At 42.5% G+C, this 21,587-nt stretch overlaps 1 pseudogene; it reads left to right on the top strand.

Moving 5' to 3' along the window:
- The first annotated feature begins 1,020 nt into the window (after window positions 1-1,020).
- LOC134368965 (protein WFDC9-like) lies at window positions 1,021-19,227 on the top strand (annotated as a pseudogene).
- The last annotated feature ends 2,360 nt before the right edge of the window (window positions 19,228-21,587 follow it).

Here is a 21,587-nt window from a genome sequence, read left to right as displayed (position 1 = left end):
CCCCAGGAGAGGGTAGCAGAGGAAAGCAAGCATCCCTGGGAGATCTCACACCAGTAATGCCAGGTCAAACCCCTATACTTACAAAATGCTCTGGGAAATATGCCTCAGTTGTTAGGTCTGATGTCCTAAGTGCTTGTGTCTGTTTCTGTAGAAGGAAAATATTTTCAAATATTATCTGGTGATTCTTTACTCTTGGAGATTTAATTTTTACTTTCTATTACTTCCATCATATAAAACCAGACCATGAAGCTGAGTTTCCCTGCCGTTAAGAAAGGCAGAACCTCAAAGAATTCAGTGATAACAAAGAATCATATTTATGTTTCTGCGTTCCAATGTAGAGCCTTAAAAGACATGGAGTTTAATTGCAAGGTCAGTCTCTTAAGAGAGAAGTGGCTGCCTAATCACCAGAATTTACTGAGCAATTATCACGTGGCCATCAATGTTTTAAAGCTTATGTGAATTGTCTATTTTAATCTCACTATTATTGTTCCAGTCTTAAAGACAAGAAAGCTGATGCCCAGATAGAGGTTAATTAACTTGTCTGAGGTTACTCAGCTAATAAGTGATAGAGCCAGGATTTGAGCCCGGGTTTTTGGCTTTAGGTTCATGCTTAATTACTCTGCACATTGTCTCATATGCTGAGTATTCTGCTTAGGGCAGAGAGTGCAGCAGAGGACAAGACAGTCAAGATTCCCTCAAGAAGCTCGGTGGTTGAGTCTTGCTGTGGTTCTTTTGAGACCTCATTTGGGCCTTGCAAGGCAGGAAAAAACAGAGTCCCCATTTTAGTCATGAGAAAAAGAAAGTCAAAAAGAGGGAAATTGTCTTACTCAATGTCATAGAAAGACAGAGTTGCAAAATGGGATTAGAAACCAGATATCTCATCAGCACCCTAATGTCCTTTCTCTGCCATGGAAGTGATTGTCATTCAGCAGACTCAGGGTTTGTGTCAATGCCTGGGCAATTAACCAAAGCTTCTTTTAGGCTGGATCTCCAGAGCCTGAGAACACTGGGGCCCAAAAGATGACGTCTGATGAAAGGAGGGCAAGCAAAAACTGAGAATATATTTTGCTTCGGGACTTTAGTGACAAGTGAAGCTGCAGATATAGTGTCCCAGGCCCTGGGATAAAGGTGAATTCTGGGATAGGGGAGGGTCTGTGGATGAAGGTATTTGTGGGTGTGTTCAGAGAGGCAGAGTCAGATATTCATGGATGTGGTGATGGCGAGAGGGGGATTAAGTAGTTTGGGAGTGGAGAAGGGCTCTTCTAACCAGGACTTTTATGGAAACCACCCTTGATAAAGAGGAGAATGTTAGCAAAATGGCAACTGTGGAGAAAGAGAGGGGGAGAGAGATAGGGAGAGAGAGGGAGAGAGACAGATCCACCATAGTGACTTGTAAGAGACTCTTCTGTTGGGCTCCCACAAGCAGCCCTAGAATAAGGACTGGGCATGAGAAATCCCTTACCTTCTATGCTTTGGACTTTGGTTTAATGAACAGATTATCCCACAGAAAGCAGAACAGCACTGAAGTCCTTTCTGGCAATCTTCTTGCAATGTACAGAATTGGGTACAGTTTTCGGGTTCCGATCTGCACGGTGGCGGTTCCAAGATATACTCTATAACGCAGAACAGGTAAGAGAGGGACCTAAACAACAGCTAGAGTAACATTTAGAACTCAGAAAGCCCAGGGATTGCTGGGAAACCTGCCACCCTTATCTCCCTTGTGGGTCCCAGGAAGGTGGAATCAGGTTTTGTCTTTAGCTGTTGCCTTCCTCTGAGTTCCGGACAGGGAACCAGGGCTTGGATATTTGATAAAGGAGTTTGGCAGAACTCTGCACTCATTGGCCACTAACCATCCTTGCAGGTCAGAGGCCAAGTCCAGATAGACCAGACTGGGCCCATTTCAGGGATATGAATGGGATATGTGGTGAGCAAGAAAGAGGTTTATAGAGCCATTGTGCACTGACTCATTGTGTGGTGTTCAATAAGCTGTATAGTCTCTCAGCAGTATAGTTTTCCTAAGGTCAACCTAACATGGGTTATATATGTATAGGAAAAATAAGTGGAAGGTAAGTTTTGGTACAGAATGAAGACCACACAGAAACTGAATGTGCTAGGCCAGAAAGTTAGAACCCAATTCACAGGTGAGCTCTGGGAACAACTCCTTTCATGGTAAGAAGGGTGGGAATTTCAGAACAGGGTGCAAAGATTCAGCTTCTCTTTCTTCCCTGGTGTGTCCTGATCAGGAGGCAGCATGTCAGGATGCCCCCACTTTCTACTGTTACAGAAGAATAAGCACCTTCATGTTGACACTCCATTTCCTCCCCCACCCCTAAGTATTTCAGTTCAAAGATAAGACTCCTCCACTAGGAGATCCTCCCCAAGGCCCCAACACTCTCTTTTCCTGAACTCTAAGGCATTAAGGATGGGCCCCATTAAACCCTTTCCCTGATCCCGGCCAGCCCTAATTTTTGTGCCTTGTGACTTGCCCTTTCTATGGGGCAAAAGTCAAAGGTGGGGTATTCCATTGTCCATTTGTTGGTTTATTGCTTGGCAGGTATTTGCAATTGTTAGAAGGAGATCTGTAGAATATTATGATGATTTAAAAGGAATAAACAAAGAATGAGGTTGGGGCTAATGAGGTTGGTAACAGTAAATGGCGCCAGGGATGGGGTAAAAGAAGCTGAGGGTCTAAGCTGTTGACAATTTAGCAGAGACCAGTAACCAGCACTTACTTCTCTGGGCTTCTCAGACATTCCACGGCTCACTGGGGCAGTGTGAGAAAGTTGAACTGGTGCCCACTTTGAAGATTTTGGGCCTCATGGAAAAGTGTGAGGAAGAAGGCCATGAGCCAGGGATCTCAGATCTCCCTTCTCAAGTTTCATTCCCTCTTCTGGATATTGGGTCCCAATCTTACAGAACATACCAGTCTTTCAGAAAGGTTTTTTGTACCTTTCTTCAAATTCCTTGATTCTCCAATTAACTATCTTCTGGGTACTCTCGTTTTCTTGCAGCTTGCTTACCTCCTCTCAGTCCTACAAACCTGCCCCCTGTCTGAAACTCATAAAACAGGACCTAGCCTCCCCAGACATATGAGCTACCACACATATCCCTCTTCTGAGCCCCCAATATTCTGAAGGTGCTCTCCTTACAGAAGAGTGCATGTATGATGACTAATAGTTTTTTGGTACTGGTCCGGTGAACATTACTGTAGCCAGTGCTCCTGGTAGGTCAAGTTGGGCAGTGGTGACCACTGACATGGACTCTACACTGTCCCACTGATGATAATCACTGGTAATCGTGGTTTTTAAACTGTGCAATAAAATGCAAGACTTCCTTTTCCTCCCTCCCAAAACATCCTCCAAGGCCAAAGTTATGTAAATTCCAGCTTGAGTTCTACTAACTTAATTTTCTTCTCTGTTTTAGTGCTTGGAAAGTGAGTGCAAGCATCCATGAAGGAATCAGGTGCTGCAAGATTAAGCTGGATGATGAGGTTAATAACATTTACAGTAGTTAATACCTATTGAACATTTACCATGGTCCAGTGGGAATGCTTTATGTCTGCATGCATTATCTTAGTTTCTCTTCCCAACCATTCCAATATTATTATACCCATTATAAAGATAAAATCTGAGGCCTAGACACTTTTTCCAAGGTCACACAGTAAGCAACAGAACAGATCTTGTTAACAATAAGCTTGAACTCTTGAACATGGCATAGTATTTTTCATGAGGTGTGCCAGACCATCAGCCTTCAGATCCTCTCCTCTCTACAGGGGCAGCTTCCCTCCCTTGGGCCCAACCCCAGGACCTACTCAGAAAGCGTTGCTTGGGACTCGCAGGCACCAGCTGGGGTGCTAGACAGAACAACAGCAGGAACTGGAGAGGCAGCACAGGCTTCATGGTGCCAGCAGGGTAGGTGGATAAGTCCTGGTAGAGGACTGCTAGGTTGGACCAGGCACTGCTGCAAGGAGAAGAGAGGGAAAGAGGGCAAAGTGGAGGCCTGCTGCAACTGGCCTTTGACTATGTATTTCAATCAAGGAGTGTCTGGTAGAAATCCAATCACCTCCCAGCCACGCCCACTCCAGGACCAGGTAGTGTTTTCATAGACTTACCCACTTTGTCCTCCTAATCTTGACCTTTTTTTAAAGATGACTGGTAAGGGGATCTTAACCCTTGATTTGGTGTTGTTACACCACACTCTCCCAAGTGAGCTAACTGGCCATCCCTATATAGGGATCCAAACCTGTGGCCTTGGTGTTATCAGCACCACACTCTCCCGAGTGAGCCACGGGCTGGCCCTTAATCTTGACCTTCTTATGTCTTTCATCTGTCTAGATCTTATTAATGTCCCTTCAAAATTTTTTAAAAATAATTTTCCTCTGTGGAGGTCTTATGTGTCTTTGTTATATGCATTGCATTCCTCCCAGAGGCCTTGAATTTTTTAAATGAAATTGTAAATAATATTGTAATTTTTTTGGTTATTTCTTTTTGTTTGTTGCTAATGTAGAGAAATGACTTTTGTATATTGGTCTGTAACTAGTTAGCTTGCTAAATTGTCTCATTGTTTATCATCATGTCTTGGTGTGTTCTTTTCAGTATTCATCATCTACAAGTAATAACAGTTGTACTTTTCCTCTTCAAACTTTATGCCATTTTGAATACCTTGTTGTACCGGGCAGGCCATCCATTATATTGCTGTGTGGAAATGGTGATAGGGTGTATTCTTGTCTAATAACCAATTTAAAATGAAAGCATCTTAAGTTACTCCTTTTAGGATAGTCTTTGGTTTAGGTTTCTCATAAGCATCTTTTATCAGGTTTAGAAAGCTCTCTTCTGTTCCTAGCATAACAGTAAATTTTTGGATTAATTTATGTCAAATTATATCTATTGCTTTTTTCTATATTTGTTGAGATGATAACATTATTTTCTCCTTTAATATGTTAATGTAGTGAAATACATTTCTGATATTCTAACAATAAGCTATTTTTTGCATTTCTGCAGTAATCTTACATGATCATTGTGTTTTATCATTTTTATACTGTTTGGTTCAGTTTGTTATTTTTAAAGGTATTTTACATCTCTCTTTGTAAGTGAACTGGGCCTGTAAATTTTTATAAATTGAAACATAATTGATTGTACATGTCTGTGTGGGGTACAGAGTTGCATATCAACACCTATATGCAATACGTGATGCTCAAAATCAGGATAATTAGTATATTCAATATTATATAATGTTATCATTTTTCATGGCCCTTTATTGATTCCTCCTTACCCCTCTCCCCCTCCCCCTCTCCCACCTCTGGTAACCTCGTTCTGTTCTCTTCTTTTGCAAGTTCAATGTATTGTTGTGATTGTTGTATCTTTATTTTAAAATTTATTTGTTTATTTTTTTTAGCTCCCACTTATGTGTGCGGACATGCAGTATTTCTCTTTCTGTGCCTGGCTTATTTCACTTAACATAATTTTCTCTAAGTTCATCCATGTTGCTGCGAATGGCAGGATTTCACTCTTTTTTATGGCTGAGTAGTATTCCATTGTGTAACTATGCTACATTTTCCTTATCCAGTCATCCAATGAAAAAAAAGAAGAATTACAAATAAAAAATCGTAGGGGGGAAATGAAGAGATGATGATCAAAGGGTGCAAAGTTCCAGTTAGACAGAAGGAATAAGTTCTGGAAATCTATCATACAGTATGGTGACGATAGTGAATAATAATGCATTGTACACTTGAAAATTGCTAAGAGAGTAGATTTTAAATGTTCTCAACAGAGTAAAATGATAAGTAAATGAAGTGATGGATATGTTAATTAGTTTGATTAAATCATTCTACAATGTATACAGTATCAAAACATCACGTTGTTGCAATCACAATAATTTGTTTAACTTTCAAAATGAGAGAACAGAACTGAGGTAACCCGAGGTGGGAAAGGGGGAGGGAAAAGGGGTTTCGAGAAAAATTGGTAAAGGGCCACAAAAATGTTTTCACTGTGTAATGATAAATATAGTAATTATCCTGATTTGAGAATCACATATTGCACACAGGTATTGATATTCAATGCTGTATGCCAGAGATATGTACAATCAATTACATTTCAATAAAAAAACCCCACATCATGTTGTACATGATAAATACATATAATTATTTGTCAATTAAAAAATAAATAAATTAATAAAAAATGTAATACTACTGGCTTTTATATTTACCTATGTAGTTACCTTTACTGGAGTTCTTCATTTTTTCACATAGATTTGAGTTACTGTTTATCATCCTTTCATTTCAGTCTGAAGGACTCTCTTCAACATTTCTTGTAAGTCAGGTCTACACCAGTGACAAACTCTCTCAGTTTTTGTTTCTGTAGAAATGTCTTAATTTCTCCTTCATTTCTGAATGATAGTTTTGCTGGGTATAGAGTTCTTGGTTGATAGTGTTTCTTTTAGCACTTTATATATATGTCATTTTATTGTTCTGGCCTCCATGGTTTCTGATGAAAAATCAGCCATTAATCTTATTGGGGAATCCTTTACTCATGTTAAGTTGTTTCTGTCTTGCTGCTTCCTTATATTCCCTTTGCTTTACACTTTTGATAGTTTGATTATAATAAGCCTCAGAGTAGATCTCTTTGAATTTGTCCTACTGCACCAGGAGCGTAGGCCTCCATTCATGTGGCCACCACTGAATTGAGGAATGGGGAATGGAGCAGATAAAAAAAGCTACATTGTTTCCTTATTGAAATTTGCTATGGCCTCATTTGGATTGCTGGTCTATCAGGAAGAAGATACCAAAGTGACAAGAAGGAAGCCAGTTTTCAGTTATGCAGGACTTTTACTGTGTTCCATGGTGAAACCATCTCCCTCAGAATCAGAGCTGCTTGAGGCACAGAATCTTGTAGAGATAGGAAGTAAAAATTCCTGGGTGTGATGTGGGGTGTGGCCATTTATAGCTCTTTTTTTGTTTTTGGACTCACATTCTGTCTATTGTGGACATTAGCATATAATAGACTTTGGTACAAAGTATGTTTCCCAACCAGAAGGAAAGTGGTTCATTTTTTAGGATGTCATCTTCAGTATGGCAACTTATATTCTTCTTCAGTTGGCCAATCCACAAGTCCATCTGGATGGCAGATTGTGAGTGACATAGTATAGGGTAGAACCAAGTGGATTTTGTGATTATGGATCTGTTATTGCACCTCTTCTGATGTAAAATTTGTCACTTGGCCTGAGAGATATTACATGGAATCCCATGTCAGTACATCAGACACTATTTGAGCTATCACATAGTGGCACTAGCTGAAGCAGACAGAAAAATCTAATAATACTCTCAGATTATGTGTCTATACTGGTCAAGATGAGTCATTGCCTTTTCTAGGGTGGAAAGGTTATCAAGTACTAAATTTTCACATTAAGGACTATATTAAGGGCTAAGCCTTGTTCTGCACTGCTGCCAGTTTGTACCTTCAGCACTGCAGTAGCTATGTCAGCCATTGTGGATATGAGCTCATGTTGATAAGCCTGTTTACCTTACATCTCTTCCACCATAGCTAGTCTCTTCATGAGTTTATTGTGAAAGCACTGGTGTGGCTAAAAACAAAGTCTGAGCAAGACATCCCAGGTGTATCACACCTCTTCTGCAGTGATGCACGTTTTCTCCCCACTTGCATCCACATCTCTTCCCCAGACTTCTTTCCTCTAAGCTTCCTGAATTTTTTTTTTATACCTTTAGTCAGCATGTCAAGTATTCACCACTACTCAGGGGACCATATATATCCCTATCTCAGGGATCTCTCTCTTCAAACTGCAGATGAACCACCTGAACCTCTGTCTACAAGGAGGAATTTCCCTCCCCGTTGCCTTTCAGGAAACACCTCATTGGGACTGTAGTGTGGCAATGGTGCACTTTCAGCTTATACTCACATAGAGAACCAACCCATCTGTGAACCAGAATCCATTACTTTTCCCGCTGTGTCATCTGGTAATTAGAGCTCCTGAGGCCACAGGTGTGAGCTGACGGAGACGCGTAGATGTACCAGTGTTAGGTGACATGGAGATCTAGACCACTTGTTTATGTATCTTTCTTGTAGTATATATGGACCTGCTTGGCTCTATCCCAGATGTACTACTCCTACTATACAGCAGATTGCTCCTGGTCTTGTCTGAACTTGTGACTTGTTGGACATGACAGCACTAAGTAATGATAAGCATGTTTGTTAACAGTTACATGATGTCATAACCTGAGATACTCAGTCTTTGAAGGGCCAATAACATGCTAGAAGTTAGTTTTTAAATGGTGTATAGTCTTCTCCTGCAGCTGGCTTTTTCTGAGATGAATGATAACATAATGTGTGTTGAGAACTAACTTTGTTCCCACACTTGGCTGAAAGATAAAAGCTAACTTCTACTCCCCTTTAAGGTTTTACATTAAAAGATCACTCCTCCAGGAAGACTTCATTTATTCCTCCTACTTAGGGTCATTAGACCCTCTGCTGGGCTTCTATAATACTCATTCTCTCTCTCTGTAGTCCGTGTGGTTGTTTCCCAGCTACAAGTCTTCTTTGATAGGGTTAGTATGACTGTTTCCACTCTCCAAATTGCATTATACTTGTTTAATTTTCTGTTTCTACTGCCAAATTATGATTCCTGCAGAAGCAGGAACAGCTCTGACTTATGCTACAGTACCTATTGGTGAGTACACCGTCATGCACAAAGGAATTTAAAAAACACTTTGTATTAGTAAGGGTTCTCCAGAGAGATAGAATCAATAGGATATGTTATAATTATATGAGAGGGATTTATTAGGGGAATTAGCTCACATGGCTTTGAAGAAAAGTCCCAGGATAGGCCGTCTATAAACTGGATGCTGGTACTGTGGCTCAGTCCAAGTCCAAAGGCCTCAGAACCAGGGAAGCTGATGGTGTCCTTGGTGTAAGTTCTGGAACCCAAAAGCTGAAGAGTCTCAAGCTCTGATGTCCACGGACAGGAAAGAGTGTATCCCAGCTCCAGCAGATTGAGAGGGAGAGCTTCACCTTTTTCCTCTGTCTTTTGTTCTCTCCAGACCCCCAGTGGATTGGACGGTTCCCACCCACACTGAGAGTGGGTCTTTCACACCCAGGCCACTCAGACTCTCATACTAATCCCTGCTGGAGACACCCTCATGGACACACCTGAAAAGATAGCTTTACCAGGTTTCTCAGCATTCCTTCATCTAACCAAGTTGACATCTAGAATTGACCTTCACAAGTCCACCCCTTGTCAACTTGGTGTCCTTACTATCTCCTTAAATCACACTTAATTTTCAAATGTTACAATAACATAATAGTTTCACCTAACATGATACATTATCCTGTGTACAACTGGAAACAGATTAAAAAATCCTTTTCCAAGAAGAAAAAGGTAAAGTCCTTAAATGATATTTACCCTTCTCCCAATATCCCATAACTTAAAATTGCAAATACTGTGAAGTAAGGTTAACAACATTTAAATGCTGGTATAAAGTCAGTAAGTCTCATGGTTCATGATAGAGAATAAGAGGAACAAAAACAAAGATAATTGCTTAATATGTGTACAGTATATATACATAGAGACATATTCTTAACACAACAGGGAGAACAATTACAATCCTCGTTTCTGTAACTGGTCACATGGTTGAAGCTGGTATTTATAACTTCCTTCTTCTACTACCCATTCTGTATTCCCTTTGCCTTCAGCAAGCACCTCAGCGGGTCATGGTTCTCTACCTGGTGGAGTGACCCAAACCTTCATCCCTGAAGAGTCTGGGCCATTTGTAGTCTTGCCTGGATTTGGTTGTTGTAATTTTCCATTGACCTTAATCACAGGGCATGGTAGTACTAAGAGACATCCTAAGGGATCTCCTGTTTTCCAGATATAATCTTCCTTACCTCCACTGTGAAGCAGTAGTTCAATTTCCCCTTGGTAGTCTGGGTCAATCACCCCAGCCAACACTGTAACTCCTTTTGTAGCCTGTTGATTCAGAGGCATGAGGAGCCCAAAGTGGCCAGGTGGCAGCCTTAACTTTCAGTTCAATGGAATCATTTTTATGTCTCCTGATGGAAGCATTCCTCCCTCTGGAACTAAGACCTCTAGACCAGTAGAGCATAAAGTTGCGGGGACAGGAAGCAAACATTTTGCTAATGGTCCCTAGGGCTAATGGTTAGTGGTGCCACTTCCGTTTCCCCCCTCCTTAATTCCTGGACCCGTAAATCCTGACTGTGAGAGAGACAGTACCATATATTGGGCACTGATTTAGAGCATATACAGCCTGCTGGAGGACTTTGTCCAATCCCTGCAGGGTATTGGCACCATGCTGGTGCTGTAACTGTGACTTCAAAAGGCCATTCCACCGTTCTGTCAGACCAGCTGCTTCAGGATGATGGGGAGGAACATGTTAAGACCAGTGAATTCCATGAGCATGAGCCCATTGCTGCACTTCTTTAGCTGTGAAGTGAGTTCCTTGGTCAGAAGCAATGCTGTATGGAATACCATGACAGTGAATAAGGCTTTCCGTGAGTCCATAGATGGTAGTTTTGGCAGAGGCATTTCGTGCTGGGAAAGCAAATCCATATCCAGAGTAAGTATCTATTCCAATAAGGACAAAACGCTGCCCCTTCCATGATGGAAGCGGTCCAATGTAATCAACCTGTCACCAGGTGGCTGGCTGATCACCTTGGGGAATGGTGCCATATTGGGGGCTCCATGTTGGTCTCTGATGCTCCAGATTGGGCACTCAGCAGTTGCTGTAGCCAGATCAGCCTTGGTGAGTGGAAGTTTGTGTTGCTGAGCCCATGCATAACCTCCATCCCTGCCACCACGGCCACTTTGCTCATGAGCCCACTGGGCAATGACAGGGGTGGCTGGAGAAAGAGGCTGACTAGTATCCACAGAACGAGTCATCCTGTCCCCCTGATTATTAAAGTCCTCCTCTGCTGAGGTCACCTTTTGACAGGCATTCACATGGGAAACAAATATCTTCACATCCTTTACCCACTCTAAGAGGTCCATCCACATACCTCTTCCCCAAATTTCTTTCTCACCAATTTTCCAGTCATGTTCCTTCCATGTCCCTGATCATCTGGCCAAACCATTGGCAACAGCCCATGAATCAGTATATAATTGCACATCTGGCCATTTTTCCTTCCAGGCAAAGTGCACAACCAAGTGCACTGCCCGAAGTTCTGCCCATTGAGAAGATTTGCCCTCACCACTGTCCTTCAGGGATGTCCCAGAAAAGGGGTGCAGTGCCGCAGCTGTCCACTTTCGAGTGGTGCCTGCATATTGGGCAGAACCATCTGTAAACCAGGTTCTAGCATTGTCTTCCTCTGTTAACTGATCATAGGGAACTCCCCATGAGGCCATAGGTGCAGGCTGGGGAAGAGAAGTCAGTGTAGCAGGAGTAAGAACCATGGGCATTTGAGCCACTTCTTCATGTAACTTACTTGTACCTTCAGGACCTGCTCAGGCCTGGTCACGTATATACCATTTCCATTTGATGATGGAGTGCTGCTGTGCATGCCCAACCCTATGACTTGCTGGGTCAGATAACACCCAGTTCATGATGGGAAGCTCAGGTCACATGGTAACTTGGTGGCCCATAGTCAGGCATTCAGTTTCTACTAAGGCCCAATAGCAGGCCAAGAGCTGTTTCTCAAAAGGAGAGTAATTATCTGCAGATGATGGCAGGACCTTGCTCCAAAATCCTAAGGGTCTCCATTGTGATTCACCTATAGGGGCCTGCCAAAGGCTCCATACTGCATCCCTATTTGCCACTGACACTTCAAGGACCATTGGGTCTGCTGGATCATATGGCTCAAGGGGCAGAGCAGCTTGTACAGCAGCCTGGACCTGTTGCACAGCCTTCTCCTGATCTGGGCCCCAATCAAAACTAGCGGCCTTTTGTGTCACTCTGTAGATGGGCTGGAGTAACACACCCAAGTGAGGAATGTGTTGCCTCCAAAATCCAAATAGGCCCACTAGGCACTGTGCCTCTTTCTTGGTTGTAGGAGGAGCCAGGTGCTACAAATTATCCTTCACCTTAGAAGGGATATCTCGACATGCCCCACACCACCGGATCCCTAGAAATTTAATTGAGGTAGAAGTCCCCTGAATTTTAGTTGGATTTATTTCCCATCCTCTGATGTGCAAATGTCTTACCAATAGGTCCAGAGCAATTGCTACTTCATGCTCACTAGGTCCAATCAGCATAATGTCATCAATGTAATGGACAAGCATAACGTCTTGTGGAAGGGAAAGGCGATCAAGATCCCTGCGAACTAAATTGTGACATAGGGCTGGAGAGTTGATATACCCCTGAGGTAATACAGTAAAGGTATATTGCTGGCCTTGCCAATTGAAAGCAAGCTGCTTCTGGTGGGCCCTATGGACAGGAATGGAGAAAAAGGCATTTGCCAAATCAATAGCTGCATACCAGGTACCCGGAGATGTGTTAATTTGTTCAAGCAATGAAACCACATCTGGCACAGCAGCTGCAATTGGAGTCACTACTTGGTTAAGCTTACAATAATCCACTGTCATCCTCAAAGATCCATCTGTCTTCTTCACAGGCCAAATAGGAGAGTTGAATGGGGATGTGGTGGGAATCACCACCCATGCCTCTTTCAAGTCCTTAATAGTAGCACTAATCGCTGCAGTCCCTCCAGGAACACGGTATTATTTTTGATTTACTATTTTCCTAGGTAGAGGCAGCTCTAATGGGTTCCATTTGGCCTTTCCCACCATAATTGTCCTCACTCCACAGGTCAGGGAACCAATGTGGGGATTCTGCTAGCTGCTAAGTATGTCTATTCCAATTATGCATTTTGGAACTGGGGAAATAACCACAGAATGGGTTTGGGGACCCACTGGACCCACAGTAAGTCAGACCTAGGCTAAGACTCCATTAATAACCTGACCCCCATTAGTCCCTATTCTAACTGGAGGGCCACTGTGATGCTTTGGGTCTCCTGGAATCAATGTCATTATAGTCCTCAGATTTCCACAAATACTCAAAAGTATTACGTATAGAGTCACTGAATCCCTTGCCTTTTACAAGTGGTGAATCAAGACCATCAAATGGATTTATCTTGCATATCTCTTTAAACAGTTCACGCCAAGGACTATCAGTGCTCTCCATATTATTAGAAGTTGAGCTGTTAGCATTTTTAGGTCTAATGCCCTGAAACCAATTGAAGAAATTCATCTTTAAGATTCTTTTTCTCTAGAACAACTCCTGGTACCAAAATCTATATTAGTCAGGGTTCTCCAGAGAGAAAGAATCAATAGGATATGTTATAATTATATGAGAGGGATGTATTAGGGGCATTAGCTCACGTGGCTTTGAAGAAAAGTCCCATGATAGACCATCTATAAGCTAGATACTGGTAGTGTGTTTCAGTCCAAGTCCAAAGGCCTCAGAACCAGGGAAGCTGATGGTGTCCTTGGTGTAAGTTCTGGAACCCAAAAGCTGAAGAGTCTCAAGCTCTGATGTCCATGGACAGGAGACAAGAGTGTATCCCAGCTCCAGCAGATTGAGAGAGAGAGCTTCACCTCTTTCCTCTGTCTTTTGTTCTCTCCAGACCCCTAGTGGATTGGGTGGTTCTCATCCACACTGAGGGTGGGTCTTTCACACCCAGGCCACTCAGACTCTCATACTAATCCCTGATGGAAACACAGTCATGGACACACCTGAAAAGATAGATTTACCAGGTTTCTCAGCATTCCTTCATCTAACCAAGTTGATATCTAGAATTAACCTTCACAGCCCTAATTCAATGAATGCTTTCATTTGAGCTTTTCATTACTCTTGCAAGTCACCCAGAGACAAGATTTGCCCAGAGCTACAGAAGTTCATTAGAACGATAAATCAGTGACCTACTCTTCTTACTTATGCAAAAAGAATGATCCCCACAAAGTCTGATCCTGGGGCCAGTGATAATGGCTAGACAAGGAACAGGAATTTCCCCTAAAAGGGATCTTCAGTGGATCCAATGCATGGGCATTGCAAAAGAGAAAAAGTTTGGATTTGCCTAAAATATGTGTTGTTAATTAGGATAGACTAAACTGCTTTAACAGAGAACATCCATCATATAATGGCTGAAATGCAATATAATTTTTATTTCTTGCTCTCACAGAATCCAAGATGGGCATTCTCTAGCAAGAGATGGCTTTGCTTCCATGTTCTTATTCAAGGACCTAGGCTTTTTGGCTTCATCACACTCGAGAGCCTTGTTGTCATCTATATTGAGCTGGTAAAGAGGAAAGAGAGTGTGAAAGAGACTTATTATCTTGTCAAGACCTTGACCCAAAAATGACAAATAACTTTTTTCTTCAATCTGTTGATCAAAATATTTACATTGCCATATCAGCTGCAGAGGGGTTGAGTTGGGAAAATGCACCTCCCATTTGAGTGGTTGTTTCCCAACTACAACTCTTCTTTGATAGAATTAGTACAACAGTTTCCACTCTCCAAACAGTTATCTGTTATGAGTGGATAAAAGGAAAAACTAGGAGAAGACATTTGTTAAAGGTCAAACAGCACTCAGTTAACTATAGGTACGAGTAGCAGAGATTTTGAGTGTAAATCAAACTTGCATGGTGAAGGAGACTATTAGGAGTTCAGAGTATCAGAAGGGGCTCAAATCTTTACTACCAATTTCTTCCCAGTGTCTGTGCCTATTGACAGTCTACCACCTTAGGTTTGCCCCTCTTTCTCCTGCTAGGGAGAATAAGATCTTCACTTCTGAGAGCCCATTTTTCTCTCCAATGTTCAGGGTCTACCTTTGCCCTGAGTCCTTGGCTGACAGGTTCCTCTCCTTATCTGAGCTCTAAGATATTGAATGTGTGTCCCGTTACCTCTTCTATCCATGCCCTCCTTTAGTATATACATTATATCCATATATATAATTTGTATATCTAATATATATTTCCGTCTCACATTTTTCTTTTCTTTTTTTATTGAATCATAATTGATTATACATATTTTTGGGGTTCAATGTTGACATATGTTGATCAAATCAATATTACTAGTATGTATATTGTTACAAATTGTACTTATTCTTTATGCCCTTTGTCCAGTCTCTCCCTATCCCCCTCTCCCTCTTCCCTCTCACCACTGATAACCCTAAATTTTTTCTCTTCCTCTGGAAGAGTAATGGTTACTATATAGTTGCCTAGATGATCTGTCCAATGCTGAGGGGTGTGTTCAGGTCCCCAAATATTATCATAGAGCAGATGCTTCTTCTGTCACTCTGGAATGGGCTTTGTGGAGAGAGACATCCTCTTCTTTTCTTCGGTCTCTGCTCCTCTCACATTTTTTTAAACTCTAGGAAGTGGCCATGACCTTTCTTCTAACCCTGTAAGGTTGTGTTGTTGATGTCTGCATTCACAATCTGCATCCCTGTGATCTCCACGAGTCCTAGTGACTGCTTACTCCACAGCTATTTGCATTTTAAAATGGGTTTATCAATTAAAAAATGGGCAAAAGAGCTAAGTAGGCATTTCTCTAAGGAAGATATACAAATGGCCAACAGACATATGAAAAAATGCTCAACATCACTCAGCATCCGGGAAATGCAAGTCAAAACTATACTGAGATACCATCTCACCCCAGTTAGGATGGCTAAAATCCAGAAGACTGAACGATAAATGCTGGCGAGGTTGCGGAGAAAAAGGAACTCTCATACATTGCTGGTGGGACTGTAAAATGGTGCAGCCTCTATGGAAAATGGTATGGAGGTTCCTCAAACAATTGCAGATAGATCTGTCGTATGACCCAGCTATCCCACTGCTGGGAATATACCCAGAGGAATGGAAATCATCAAGTTGAAGGTATACCTGTTCCCCAATGTTCATTGCAGCACTTTTTACAATAGCCAAGAGTTGGAACCAGCCGAAATGTCCATCATCGGATGAGTGGATACGGAAAATGTGGTACATCTACACAATGGAATACTACTCAGCTATAAAAACGAATGAAATACTGCCATTTGCAGCAACATGGATGGACCTTGAGAGAATTATATTAAGTGAAACGAGTCAGGCACAGAAGGAGAAATACCACATGTTCTCACTTATTGGTGGGAGCTAAAAATAAATAAATAAAATCACACAAACAGACACACACAAAAACGGGGGGGGGGGGAGGGAAGAAGATATAACTACAATTCCTTGAAGTTGATACGACAAGCAAACAGAAAGGACATTGTTGGGTGGGAGGGAGGAGGGAGAGAGGTTTTGGTGATGGGCCACAATAATCAACCACATTGTATATTGACAAAATAAAAATTAAAAAAAAAAATTAAAATGGGTTTATTCTCCAAAGAAAGAATGGATAATAATAGGAATTCAGAAATCACCTAGAAAGACCATTTGGATGGGGAGCCTGTAAAGTTACCTCTTCTGCACAATGAGAATCCTATGCCTTTAGGTACAATTGTCCCATGTAGAAAATGTTGGAATAGAATACAGTGTGCGGAGATCTTCCCATGGAGAATGCAGAGAAGAGGAGGCAGATGGGAAAGGAAGGGTTACCAAGTGAGTAGGCTGACAAGAAGTAATTTCAGTTGAAGAATCAGGTTAGAATAATTGATTATCAACCTCATAAAACGGGAAAAGATTCCAGACACAGAACTCACATCCTCATCCTATAAAACCAAAACATTTTCTGTCCTTTAAGAGAGTAGAGTTAGTTATGGCCAGTGTTTGGACTGGCTCTTTGAGTTCTGATTTCTACTCCAGGCTCTGCCACCAATTAACACAGAGTCCATGGACTCACTTGGATAAACAAGATAAGCAATTACAACCCCCAAAATTTTCTCCAGGAACTGTCTGCCAGGGCTAGGTCTTAATATCCAGTGTAATCTAAGAGATAAAGGAGCTGTTCTGAACCCTCAAGCTTGTTGTGTGCTGTTGGGAAACAAGATTGAGGAGAAGACAAATATATCACACTGAGCAACTGCTATGTACCAGGCGCCATAATGGTGTTATATATGCCACCTATTTCCATCCTTACAGCTGAGGCACCAAGAAAATATGGGTAAAATGAGTCTATGGAGGTTATAGGATTTTACCAGTGTTACAAAACTGGTAAATACTGGAATCAAGATTCTTCACATCTGTGAGATGACAAACATTCATTCCTCTGTTACCCAAATTTGTATAGAAAACGGGGGGCAGATTCCTGCCCAGTAGCTCCCCATGTACACTCTAGTGTCTTACAGGATTTGAGGAAATTGACACTCATTCTCTGTTGACTCAAACATGTTTGTTTACAAAATTAATTGGCTCTCTGTCTCTGTCTTCTCTCTTTCTCTATCTCTCCATATATGTGTGTGTATATATATGCTGGTGTATAATATATAGTACATACAAAACATGTACTTATTCTTTGACCTGCTAATTCAACTTCTTCTACTGTGGCCTAGGAAATAATCAAGGAATTATGAATAAAAATGTTCAAAATGATATTGTTCAGAATATCAATAATTGGTATATTCCAAACAGTTGACAGTTGAGGGACACAGTGAGATCTATGTAATTATATAAAAAAATGTGGTTTCATTTTGAGAAATAATGACATTACAAATATTTACATGGTTAAATAAGGGTGGCAGAAGACAGGTAACAAAAGATGAGTGACTCAAAAATGTGAGAAAATAAAGGATTGTTTATGTTAAATGTATGGACAAACTAAAAGATAATGCAATGGAAAATGGGTTAATTATAAGCAGTGAGATTATCATCTTTTAAAAAAGTATGTATTTTTCTTTTTTCTGTAAAGTATTTTATAATTAGAAAGCATAAATAAAATGTACCTTTCAGAAAATAAAAATTCTGTTAGCAAGAAGGAGAGGGTTAATTAATTATGGGAGAGGAGGTGTCATCCCTGCAGAAGCTCAATTTCACGTAGAATAGGACAGGGTAAGGGGCAGGACAAGGGGAGGAAACAAGGACTGTCTACCTTGGATTGGCCAGTGGAGGCAATGAGGAGCTGCGGATAATCCTTTCTTTCCTTCGCTCTCCATGCTGAACTCTGCAGGGAAGCCTGTAACATCCTGGCCAGACTTAGGATTCACTGCTTTGGTCAGAGTCAGGATGTCCAAGCGTCTGCTGTCCGCTCTGCTCCTCTGTGTGCTGCTGCTGCAGGCCCAAGGTGGATACCATGCATGGAAGAGTATGCAGAGTAGGTGATGGGCTGGGGGAGATATAGGGAGAGGGCAAGGAGGGGTTGTACCCATTCTGAGCAGTACCTGGGGGTTGGTAACTTTCTGTACATCTGGCTCTGACCACAGTACTCTGCAAACTCTGGGCTGTCCCAAACAATGGGAAACCCCCTTTACCCAGCCCTAGGAATAGTGATGGGGGTGAAGGGGAAACCTACGTCTTTTTTTCTCTGTCCAAAAAATCCAGAGACAAATGGTACATACTGTGGGGAAAGGTGCATCAGAGCTGAGAATCAGATGGGAAAACAAGAAAATTATTCTTTAATTTATGTGCATTGTGAAGGGTAAACATCCAGAGAGGGTTATGGGGGTAGCTATAGGTGTAGAAAGAAAGGACACTGGGCAGGCAAAATTTGGGGCGTTCAGGACAAGTTAAAGTTATCACAGGGACCAGGAGGGTGGCAGTAGAAGGGGAACTAATGAAATGGCAGGGATACTGGAGATGGCAGCAGTGAGGAGAGGAGAAAGAGGGGCAAGAGGCAAGTTCATCTTCCTCTCTGGATCCTCCAAATTCTGGAAAGTGATGGAGGGTTTTGGAGATGTCTCAGGCTTCCTTGCGTTCTCAGGGTCAGAGTGGAGATTTTATGAGGGTGACTTAACCAAGGCTATGACTAATAGGAGATACAAGGTCCTGCATGCAGGTGTATGGAAAAGCCTAGGCATCTATTAGGTTAGAGATAGGGTGGGAAGATAGGACTTAAGGTACTACAATCACCAGGATTTGGTGAGTGGCAGGAAGGTAGTTCCCTAGAAAGTCCAGGAGTGTTATGAATGGGGCCTTGGTTCGGAGGTCCTGGAGGAGCTGTAAGTTTGACAAAGGTGTTCTCTATGCCCATGATTCTGTTAATCCTCTTCCCACCCCTTTTCAGGAATGAAGGCCTGTGAGAACCAGCCTAGCATAGAACTATGCAAGTACCACTGTTCATATTTCCAAAAGTGTCAGGCAAATGACATATGCTGTTCAACCTTCTGTGGGAATGTTTGCATGAGCCTACTGTGAGTGGAAGTGTGGGCTAGGCTGTCCTGATCCCCCAACTCTCAATTCAGAGACTGTTCCCACATCTGGAGCACTAGGACCTCAAATCACAGGCACAAGGATGTCAACAGGAATGCTGCCCTGCCTACTCTCTGTACACCTTGTCCCTGTCAAATAAACCAGAACAATTGCCAAGGGATTTTGCCTCTTTTATTCCCACTGCTTGTGATCAATGAGAACTCAGTGCAGTCCCCACACATGGCCCATCCTTCTTGGGCCCTGGGCCCCAAACTCCCTTCGCTGGTGCTTCTCTACTCTCTCTCTCTTTGGCCCACACACCCCTGCCAGCCCCAGGAGGTGCAGCTCCTGTTACTCTGCTCACTGAACCAGTACTCTCAGGGGCAGAAACTGCTCATGTGCAGCATCTCCCAACTAGGGAGAATGTCCCTCACTCTGGAGTTAGAAGGACACAGTTAAGCATGAGATAGGTGGATGTTAGAACCTAGGCACAGAGTGGGAGGTCTCCAAGGACTGCTTTCCTCTCCTTAGCCTTAGTCCACCCCCACCCCATCCTCCCCAGTCTCCTTGTGAGGTTCATAATACTGTCTCTATGCAATGAGGATAATGAATCCTAGGGAAGTCAAGTGACATGCCCAAGGTCACAAGACAGTGAGAAGCTGTGATGTGGCTAGAGGAGAGTGTTTCCTCTGGACTCACTTTCTGCTCACTATTCTGCATTGCCTGAGACTACAGGCATGCTGGTAAGTGCCTGTACCAACCCAAACCTCCTCCTACCCATCACCCACCAATATGGTCGCTCCTGTGATTGAGCCTGAATTGGGTATTGGGATCTGAGACTCCAGTGTCTTCCAATAACTGGAAGGTTCTTACCTCTCCCAAACCCTCTTCTTCATGGGCTCATTCTTTTTTCTTTTGATCCAGAGGAATGCCACAGGGTGGAGGAACAGCTGGTTCATGCTGATGTTGCTAAGGATTAGTTGGCACAGGTTGCTGTCGATCTTGCTCATAGTCCTACTGTGAGTTGGTGGAAATTAATCACTGGGGTACAGACTTTCTCCTACTCTGTGCAATTACAACTCCTCTGAAATGATCCTGTGTTTAGAATTAGGGTTGGGCCACCTGTGGCCAATTGGAATATGAAGCCAAGCGTGAAGAAGATTCAGATAGGCACGCCATGCCCAGAGACAGGTGTGCAGTGTTAGGCTCCAGTCTAGTGCTTCTTGCCGGGCCATTCAAAAAAAGACACATCAGGAGTAGATACCTCCTGCATCGGAACAGAGTCCTGATTCACCTCAGAAGCATCAGCAAGCCCTTGATATTTCAGGTTTATCTCCACCTCTGCCCAGATCTGCCCTTGGATGAGCAGGCCTTAGGAAAGAGATTATGAACAATCAACACAGACATCATTGGGTGTAGGTGGGTGGAAAGGGCATGGTCTTTAAGAGATCTTATTTGTTGCTTCCTCAGATATCTGCATTTATCAAACGTCTTTACAGGCCATGTCCTAAATACTGGTAGTAGAAAATACCAACAGAGGTAGTTACCCGCCATGGGCCACATGGAGAATGACCTCTCATGTCCACGTCCAGTGCTCTCTACCATGTACACACACCATGGTGCCAGGCTGACCTGTTATTGGCATGAGTGCCATGGACCATGAATTTTACTGCAAGTGGTTGCTCTGCTCTCTTCTAATAACTGGAACCTTGCCCTATGTTCCAGAGAGATCTCTGGATACCCCACCTGGCCCCAGGGTTATCAGACACTGCACCGAGTTTGGCTACTGAAAGGAGTGCCCACCTGGTAGTGACTGTGTGCTCTGTCTTCTATGAAAACATCTGTGTGCCCCCATATTATGTAGAGTAGGTGAATGAGGACCCCTGGAAGACCTTGAATGTCATGGAGGCAGAAGCAGCAGCAAATGCAAATTCTGCAAAGATCTGGATCCCCAAAATGTTAAGTCCTAACCCAAAGAGAGTCATAGATCAAGGCTGGTCTGTTTTACATTAAACACATAGCCTTACGGTTGCTACTGCTTTTGTATTAGTTGTTCTCCTCCCATGTCCCAGACATGCTCCTTTTCTATGTGAATGCAGATGGGAAGATTGTAGAAGTATTCTTCCTACCTCATGCAACATGACACTGTTCAGCTCCTGCCTTGTTTCTGTACTTTGACTGCATCTGATGCTCACAGGTGAGTTCACACCAATGTTTTCACCAGCAAGGTGTATCCCACCCTTACCTCGGGTAGCAGTCTGCACTATTCTAAACCTGGGATGGCTAATTCATGAACTACAGGAAGTTATTTGAACTGCAAGTGTTGAGTTTGGTGTCTAGGGTCCCAGTTGCCATATCTTTCACCA

This window comes from Cynocephalus volans, chromosome 1 (assembly GCF_027409185.1).
Source record: "Cynocephalus volans isolate mCynVol1 chromosome 1, mCynVol1.pri, whole genome shotgun sequence".
NCBI classification, from domain to species: domain Eukaryota; kingdom Metazoa; phylum Chordata; class Mammalia; order Dermoptera; family Cynocephalidae; genus Cynocephalus; species Cynocephalus volans.
This window is presented reverse-complemented; position numbering and strand designations above follow the sequence as displayed.